General features: G+C 46.5%; 1 protein-coding gene and 1 long non-coding RNA gene across 9 annotated transcripts in view; one reads left to right on the forward strand and one right to left on the reverse strand.

The window, feature by feature from the left end:
* The window catches only part of KLHL5 (kelch like family member 5), an 85997-nt gene extending 85067 nt beyond the window's left edge, over positions 1 to 930 (reverse strand). For all 8 annotated transcript variants that reach the window (XR_014082726.1, XR_014082716.1, XR_014082712.1 and 5 more), the window contains exon 1: positions 635 to 930. The gene's annotated coding sequence lies outside the window, so the exon portion shown is untranslated. The remainder of the gene's footprint in view (positions 1 to 634) is intronic.
* Positions 400 to 3702, forward strand: LOC145546296 (uncharacterized). The gene is made up of 3 exons (XR_014082732.1): positions 400 to 1017; positions 1867 to 2038; positions 2763 to 3702. It is a non-coding gene; the product is annotated as an uncharacterized LOC145546296 (long non-coding RNA).
* The last annotated feature ends 3331 nt before the right edge of the window (positions 3703 to 7033 follow it).

A 7033-nucleotide genomic window follows, 5' to 3' on the forward strand; every position in this document is an offset into this window, starting at 1 on the left:
TGTAAATGTATCAATTATCTAAAAAAATCTTTTTAATGACTCGATAATAAAGACGGCAGAAATGCTTTACTCTTTAATACAGCAAACTTTCTTCGTTGTGTTTTGATCTCTGCGTACGACTGAAATGCCTAATGAAAAAGTTTCAACCAGAACTGAAATCCCTAAATGAAAAAGTTTCAACCAGACATGCTGGTTTTTCTTGAAATAAAGTCTCTTTCTTATTTTCCACACTCCCAGGGTGAGGCAATTACTTAAAAACTTAGCCTATGGTAGCCTGAGGGTAACGAGGGGAAAAAAAAATCCAGAATGGTTTCCAGTTAAGTTTTATTGGTGGAAGAGTACGGGAGGAAGCACTGATTCTGGACAGCAGCCCACGTCGCAGCCCGCGTCTAGAACTTTGCATAACTCAAGAGCGGCCCGGATGCCGCTCCAAGCTCGCGACTGAGCGGCGGGAGAACGGACAGCGGTTCGACCCCCGGAGGTCACAGCCTGGCCCACCCTCCGGAGCTAAACGCCACGGGCCGCCTCCCCGAGGGCCCGGCGTGAGGGTCCCGTGGGGGCGGGGAGCGGGCCTCGGTGCGCGGCCAACCCGCCGCGGCCCCCTCCCCGGCGCCAAGGAAGAAGTCGCACTTACCGCGTCGGGCTCCGGAGGCGGCCGGGGGTCACGGCGGGGCGGGGCGGCCAGGCGGGCGGAGGGAAGGCGGGAGGCGGGGGCCGGCGGGCTGAGGAGAAGGATGCTCGGCCCCTCGGGCGCCCCCAACCCCTTCCCGGTGGCCTCACGCCCGCCGCCGGCCGGCCCGGGGCGGGCCACTCCCCCTCCGTCCGGCGATGCGAGGCCGGGGGCTAGAAACTCTTCAGGCAGCGCTAGAGGGGGGCGAGCTGGCGGCTGGGGGTCGGGGGCCCGCTAGCCCGTCAGTCCCGGCGCGGCGCGAGCAGCTGCCCGCCCCGCCCCCTTCCGCCAGGCTCCGCCCCGCCCCCGCCGGCCCGCTTGCCCCGGGAGACCGCCGCTGCCGCGGGGTTGGTGGTTTCCCTTCTCTCTGGCCTGGTGCGCGCCGACGGCCTGGGCAGTTGGGGGAGAAGGAAGGGGAGCGGCGGGGTGCAGCAGGGGGCGCTTGTGGGGGAGGGGGACGTCAGGCTGGGAGAGGCTCTGGGGAGGGGGCGGGGCGCGGAGGACCTGACAAAGATTCCGGTTGTTCCCTGCCCCTTGAAACTGGGATAAGGGAAAATTCCTGGGGGTGGAAGTTTAGGAAGAGGTCCCTCTGCAGGGCTGGAAGGCGATCAGAGAGCCGGCCTGTGTTTTTTGTTTTTTGGGTTTTTTTTTCATTCCTTGGAGGACAGGACTGTATTGTTCTAAAGCTTTGGGGGAACTCACCAAGAGTTGCCTCTTTTCTCCAGACTCTATACCCCTTCCCCCATGCAACACGCTGGTAATTATTGCGCTCCATAGTGGGTTTGTGGATACGTGACATGATAATTACGATTCTCAACTTTGGGGCCATAATCATTGTTTTCTAATGGTGGCATAATAGGAATTCCGCTGAAGTTGGTTCCTTCTTCATTCCCCTAGCCAATATATATTAATGCATGTATTTATACATATATAGTGTGCGTGTTTATGTATATATGCCAGGTGCTGAGAATTCAGTTTATTCAGCGCCTATATCCCAACACCAATCGAAAGCACTTCATATAGCTTAACTCAATCAGTCTTAAGCACAGCAGCTAAGGTCCCTGCACCCACGGAGCTCATGGTGGATAAGGGAAGGAAGAGGTTTCCTTAGTTTGTCTCCAAGTGTTGTGTAAAGGAAATGTCCACTTGTTTTCTGTTCTCAAAGTAATGCGTCTGTTCATTATTTGCAATTTCAGTGCTCCTGTGATACATTGTCATCCTGTCCGTGAGGTTGCATTTGGTCAGTCCTCCCAAAATGAAATTTGCGCTGGAGATCTTTAGCATGTGTCCATAATGAAAACCCAATGCAAGAAAATGGTCCAGAAGACTGATGGGTCAAGTCAACAGCAGAACACCTTGGCCAATCAGGTTCGTGGCAACAGCCTGGGGTGGCTGGGAGATTTAGGGATCTATTTTTGTACACTCCCACTTGGGGAAGTGGTTAGAAAAACCAACAGAATATAAAACACTGAGGCATTGATATGGACTGCTAGTTCAAAAGGAAGTGGATGGGCTGATTTTAAACTGTTGCAATCAGGAAGAGATACTTTACAAAATCCCAGTGAGAGCTCCAACCACAAAGCACAGGATGCATTTTTTTTTTTAATCAGAGCCACCTGGAAGAGATTCCCCACTCCCTCTTTGCAATCACACCTACATGCATGGATAAAAATTACTTGAATAGCATTGTCTTTAATTACAAAAGACAGCTGTGAAACCCACAGCCTGAATTTTTGGAGTTGAATGCTTTTTTTCAGCCTTCATTTGATTTCTCCGTGTTAACATTTGTGCACATTCACAGCAAATGACATTGCTCTCATAGTTTTGTTTTGTTTCCTCATTATTTGTTGTTCAGTTTTGGAAATTTAGTTCAGTCTTTTGGGTTTATAGTGAGAAGGGCTAGAAAAGCATTACAATCAAATCAGATTACAATTGCAGTTGTAAAAAAAAAAATGAATCCTAATTTAAGAAATAGGAATTCCTTCTCCTTTATTTCATGCTAAATATATTGTTTGAAGTCTATCAAAATTGGGAGAGGAGTATGTCTATATTGTCTCTATATTATCACCCTGCTTGTTTACCTTATATGCAGAGTACATCATGCAAAATGCCAGGCTGGATGAAGCACAAGCTGGAATGAAGATGCTGGGAGAAATATCAATAACCTCAGATACGCAAATGACACCACTCTTATGGCAGAAAGTGAAGAACTAAAGAGCCTCTTGATGAAAGTGAAAGAGGAGAGTGAAAAAGCTGGCTTAAAATTTAACATTCAAAAAGCGAAGATCATGGCATCCAGTCCCATCACTTCATGGCAAATAGATGGGGAAACAATGGAATCAGTGAGAGACTTATTTTCTTGGGCTCCAAAAATCACTGCAAATGGTGACTGCAGCCATGAATTTAAAAGACGCTTGCTCCTTGGAAGAAAAGCTATGACAAACCTAGACAGCATATTAAAAAGCAGAGACAACTTTACCAACAAAGGTCAAAGCTACGGTTTTTCCGGTAGTCATGTATGGATGTGAGACTTGGATCATAAAGAAAGCTGAGAGCCAAAGAATTGATGCTTTTGAACTGTGGTGTTGGAGAAGACTCTTGAGAGTCCCTTGGACTGCAAGGAAATCAAACCAGTCAATCTTAAAGTAAATCAGTCTTGGACATTCATTGGAAGGACTGATGCTGAAGCTGAAGCTCCAATACTTTGGCCACCTAATGTGAAGAATTGACTCATTGGAAAAGATCTCGATGCTGGGAATGATTGAAGGCAGGAGGAGAAGGGGATGACAGAAGATGAGGTGGTTGGATGGCATCACCGACTAAATGGACATGAATTTGAGTAAGCTCCGGAAGTTGGTGATGGACAGGGAGGCCTGGTGGGTTGCAGTCCATGGGGTCGCCAAGAGTCAGACATGACTGAGTGACTGAACTGAGCTGAAATCTATTCTCTTTGATTTACTAATTTTGTTTTCAGGTTATTTGTTCCACCACCCCAATGAAAGCAAATCAAATATACGTCCTTTATGACCTGACATCCTGCTGTTGGCCTCAGCTGACAACATGCTTACTCTCAGGCTGTTCCCCACAGTGGACTTCTTTTCTGTCATCACACCAAGCATTTGCCAGTGAAGTCTTTGCATGTCTCTGTTTGGAACACTCTTAGCCATACACACGACTCTCTCCCTTTTCCTTCATGTCACCTTTCCTGACTGTTCTATATAAACTTGCAAACCATAACCCCCACGCCATCTCCTTATTTCTCACCACTTAGCACTATCTGACATTTATATGTTTCTCTACTCCCACTAGAATATAAACTCCAGGACAGCAGAACCTTGTCTGTTTAGTTCACTGTTAAATTTCCAGTGTTGTCTGTCACATAGTAGATGTGTGCATGCGTGCTAAGTCGCTTCAGTTGTGTCCAACTCTGTGCAACCCTATGGACTATAGCCGGCCAGGCTCCTCTGTCCATGGGATTCTCCAGGCAAGAATATTGGAGCAGGTTGCCATGCCCTCCTCCAGAAGATCTTCCCCACCCAGGGAGCTTATCTCTCCTGCATTGGCAGGTTCTTTACCACTAGTACCGCCTGGGAAGCCCCACATAGTAGATGGTGGTGGTGGTGGTTTAGTCACTAAGTCGTGTCCGACTCTTGTGACCCCATGTACTTGTGAGCCTGCTAGGCTCCTCTGCCCATGGGATTTCCCAGGCAAGTATACTTGAGTGGGTCGCCATTTCCTTCTCCAGATGGTAGATACTCAGCGCTATTTTTTGAAGGAATGAATGGCTTCAGATAGGAAAAATAGGTTGTATTCCTTTTTGCAATGGCCAAAGGACTTTCATGAAATTTATCTTGTAACTGGGGTCATCTGACTTAGACATATTAATGAGGTCTCAATTGCAGCCTGGTTTTACCTTATTTAAAATTAGAATTAGAAAATGGTAGTTTTTAACTTCTTATTCTGGCAATATACTAAGAAACAGGAATTGAAGAAGCATTTACAGCTAAGAATTTATGGTAAAATCTTACAACTTGGCCCTTAAATGGATCCATAGAATCAGAGAGTAATAATAGATCAATAAATACTGTCAAAGTCTTAGTATTTTTTCCCTGAGATGATATAGCAGCAATCAGAAGTGGAATAATTGAACCTAAAATGTGATTACTGATAACTTGATAAATGGTGCCAATACAATGTCCTTTGAATCCTCAAATGATTTTAGTCGAGAGTAATCATGATAGGGAGGGTGACAATTAATGTTTGAATTTAGTTAAGGTGTAGTACTGATAGCAAACAGAACTTAATCCTAGTGTATGGCTGCACTTGATAAAAAAATGGTTTTACTTTTCATTTTCTTCTCTGATTATCAGTTGTATGGGTGGGGAGGATTAAAGGCTTAAATATCATTTTATGTAGCATCTATGTTCAAAATCTGTATCTCACAAATGGGATTGCTTTTAGAGGCTTTAGGATTACTTTTAACAGTATTGTTGTTCTGCATGTTTTGACATGAAACATCCTTATGTTTCATGAAAATACACAGTTGTGTCCAACTCTGTGTGACCCTATGGAGTAGCCAGCCAGGCTCCTCTGTCCATGTGGATTTTCCAGGCAAGTATATTGGAGTGGGTTGCCATACCCTTCTCCAGGGGATCTTTCCAGTTATAAGATAAATTTCATGAAAGCCCTTTGGCTATTACGAAAAGGAATACAACCTATCTTTCCTATCTGAAGTTATTCATCACTTCAAAAAATAGTTGCTGAGTATTTACTATGTGGAGCTTCCCAGGTGGTGCTAGTGGTAAAGAATCTGCCTGCCCATGCAGGCGACATTTCCTCCTATGAAAATACACAGCTTTAAGAGGTCTGAGCAGATCATACCCCTGGAAGGAGACTTTCCATGTTGGGAGGAACAGGTGGCCAAGTAAATCCAACCCAAAATATGTCCCCTTGAATTTTACCTCAGATTCTCATTCTGGTTTCTCTTGGTTCCCCAGGGCAATTCATTCCCCCTTTTAACTTGATGCAAAAAAAGTGAAAGTCGCTGAGTCTTGTCTGACTCTTTGTGACCCCATGGACTATACGGTCCATGGAATTCTCCAGGCCAGAAGACTGGAGTGGGTAGCTTTTCCCTTCTCCAGGGGATCTTCCCAACCCAGGGATCAAACCCAGATCTCTCACATTGCAGGCGGATTCTTTACCAGCTGCGCCACAAGGGAAGCCCAAGAATATTGAAGTAGGTAGCTTATCCCTTTTTCAGCAGATCTTCCCAACCCAAAAATCGAATCGGGGTCTCCTTCATCGCAGGCAGATTCTTTACCAACTGAGCTTGATGCAAACACCAAAATAAACAAAAAGTTTCCTCAGCTTTCTTTACCACAGCCAAGCCAATCTAGAATTTTCAAAATGAACTTTTAAAGACCAAATTCTAGAGGAAAATGAAAATGAAATTATTATGAAAAATATAAACAGCACCTGTAACTCCATTCATTTGTTCAACTGCTCTCCTAAGGTTTCCATTCTTCCAGGAACAAACATCCATCCCCAAAGGGCAGGTATAAATTTATAGGCAGTTTGCCTAGTTTCCTTCTCTCCTGGCTCTTTTTCTTTCTCCACATGGTAGGGTCATTTTTGTGTCTTTTACATGAGAAGCATCAGGCTTGTCCCAGGCACAACCGCTGGACTTGTACACCTGTTCAGTTCTTACTTCCGGTCAGAGGGTGCTGGCATAGTCCCAGTCCAATCACAGGGAGCTCCTTCTTTAGGTGGAACTCTCTTAATGGAGGAAAGGTCGTTCTAAGCTCACTGTCAGGTCACTTCTTTTCATCTTCAGAGCATTCACGTAAGAACTGTCCTTCAAGCACACCCTTCTTGGCACAGGGGCCTGGCAGTACAGGGCAGCAGAGACAGCTGAGTCAGGTGCTGACAGTCTTGAGGATTTCTCACTGGAGGGCAGCCCTGTTCGAAGGAGAGAAAAGCAATGGCAAGGGCGGCTCTATGGGGAGAGATGCCCCCCACCAGCCGCAGACACACAGGGACCTTCAAAGCACAAAGCCATGGTCACAGTTCCGTAGAAGTGCAGACTTGGTATTGACTCGCTTCTGAGTCAGGAGGGGCTTCCAGGAGACCTCCCTGGCCGTAAGTACCAGGAAACAGACTGACAGAGGGACAAGAAGGGACTTGTCTAAAGCTACCCAGCAAGTCAGTGGCAGGACCCAGATGGGTCCAACAGGTCTGTCCACCCGCAGTCTAGGACATATCACTGTCACGGATGGCCCTGTCAGATCCTGTCCTGAGCAGAGACCTGGCATCACCTCCAACACACAGTCTGCTCAGTCCCACCCATGGGAACACTGTGGCCCT

The sequence above is a fragment of the Giraffa tippelskirchi genome, chromosome 1, assembly GCF_054371585.1.
Source record: "Giraffa tippelskirchi isolate mGirTip1 chromosome 1, T2T-mGirTip1v1.2.pri, whole genome shotgun sequence".
NCBI classification, from domain to species: Eukaryota; Metazoa; Chordata; class Mammalia; order Artiodactyla; family Giraffidae; genus Giraffa; species Giraffa tippelskirchi.